The sequence below is a fragment of the Octodon degus genome, unplaced genomic scaffold, assembly GCF_000260255.1.
Source record: "Octodon degus isolate 3935 unplaced genomic scaffold, OctDeg1.0 scaffold00330, whole genome shotgun sequence".
Classification (NCBI taxonomy): Eukaryota; Metazoa; Chordata; class Mammalia; order Rodentia; family Octodontidae; genus Octodon; species Octodon degus.
In genome coordinates, this window is record NW_004524906.1 from 968,701 (window position 1) to 971,071 (window position 2,371).

Here is a 2,371-nt window from a genome sequence, read left to right on the forward strand (position 1 = left end):
GTCTGGGGGCTCCCGGAACTGGGCAGAAAATCGAACTCGGCGGGCGGGGTGGGGGAGGCTTATCTGTCTTTATTTAAATTATTATATTCTGTGTCCCTGAGACCAATTTTTGGAGTGGTTTCCAAATGATAATAAAATTTATCTGCTCCCGTGTATTTCCAGACTTAGTACTAGTGTAAAAGAGGTCACTACCTCTATCTCCCTTTTACATTCCTAGTGTCATGGTTTGGGTATAGGTGTCCCCCCAAAGCCTTATGCAGTCATGGAGTGGCCTCTGGAGTTTGTGATTGATTATTGTGAGTTTGGATGCTGCACTTGCCCAAGGACAGGTAATTGGCATTACAATGTAAGGAGGGAAGAGAGGCTAGCTAGCTGCCCCAGCTACTGGCCCTCCCTTTTGCTCACTGCTCCTTGCAACTGCCTTGAAAGGTTGTTCTGCGCCATGTGCCACTTTGCCTTGGAGCCAGCTGAGTATGGACTGAAACTTCTAGTAGCTGTGAGCTAAATACCCCTCCTTCCCCAATTTTGAGTGTAGGGTATTTGTCCCAGCAACAAGAGAATGGTAATTGAGACACCATGAAGCTTGAGGGACCTTGCATAAGGTATTTCACTTTATTGTGGAATTTTTCTGAGCACTGCAATTCTTTTTTTTTTTTTAATTTTCCTTTCCTTTTTTTCACTGTACTGGGGATTGAACTCAGGACCTTGCACTTGCCAGGCAAGCTCTTACTCTACTGAGCTATCTCCCCAGCCCGAGCACTGCAATCCTACTATTCTTTGTTATGGTTTAGTTCTCAACTGTTGTCCCAAAGTCTCAGGTGTTCAGGAATTGGGATTCCAGAAGGCAGTGAGCCATTGGAGCACTATGCTCAACGTAGATTATTCCCTTGGTGAATCCATAGCTAAATGTGGTTTTGGAAGGTATGGCCCCATTAGAAATAGTGCATGGTTGGGAGTGGGAGCTGGAATTGTGTATTTCATTCCCAATTCCTTCCTGTCTCTCCACTTCCTGGCTGTCATGGAGTAAGCAACTTTCCTGTTGCAGACACGGCTGTGCCATTTCTGCCATATAGATAGATGACCACAAGCTAAGTCTTCTGCAAAAATAAGCCCCACTAAACCTGTCTTTTAAAGTATAAACTTCAATTAATTTGCTCTAGTGTTAGGAAAGTGATCGATATAGTGAAATTTGATATCTGTTGATCCTTTCTGAGTATTTCAAATTTATAGATTATTTTATGTTTTTCAGTCATAGCAATCACTTCAGTTAATGTTCAATAGAAAGGTTATATGTGCCACTTATATGGAAATTGTGGGGCTCAGAATTCTTGCGGTGGGCTGGGGAGATAGCTCAGTAGAATAAGCACCTGCCTGGCAAGCGCAGGGTCCTGAGTTCAATCCCCGGATTTGGAAAAAATAAATCCTTGTAGTTACCATTATAAGTAGCGATAAATTCCAGTTTATGCTCCATATGGGGCATATGTCTTCATACTTTGTTGATATTTTTATTTAAAATTTCAATTTTCTCCATTTAGGATATGGCAAACTATATATTTCATATGATAACATGATTTATGTGATATAATTATTCTAACATTTGGAAGTATTTTTCTATTTCAGAATATATCTGAATTAATAATCATTTTTAAATGAATGACACCAATGCATACTCATAATCTCTGTGCGTTTTTTCTGTAGCATTCACATAATATTGGCACAATGGGCTATAAATTTAGATCCTTTGGCCCCAAAGCAATATTCTTTTTTGTACACACACACACACACACACACATACACACACACACATACACACACACAACACACACAGATTATCTATCTATCTATCTATCTATCTATCTATCTATCTATCATCTATCTATATATCTATTGTTATAGAGTGGTTCTGCTTATGTTGAGCACTATATTTAATTGCATTTGTTCACTTGAGTGGATTGTATGATGTCTTTAAAAGTAGCAAGACATTATGATGTGTCTGTGGGGGTGTTTCTAGATAAGTGTGATGTGTAAGTCAGTAACTAAGCAGAGATGATCCATCATGAGGGCCAATTACGCCTTCCACTGGGCTCAGATGTTCAGACACAAAAGCTCAATCTGGCTTACACTGACCCTTACTATGGGTCACAAGTGTGTTTTTTTGATGCTCTATCCTGGGAATATCAGACTCCCAGTTCATCCTTGGAATATAGACTTGCACTACCAACTCTCAGAGGGGTCTTTTAGGTCTTTTCCTTGAACTATAACTGTGTTATTGCCCTTCCATCATTCTGAGCCTTCCAGATTTCAAACTGAGAGCCACCATGTTGGAAATATTCAGCTGCTGATCATGTTAGAAAATCTATCAAAGCTCTCT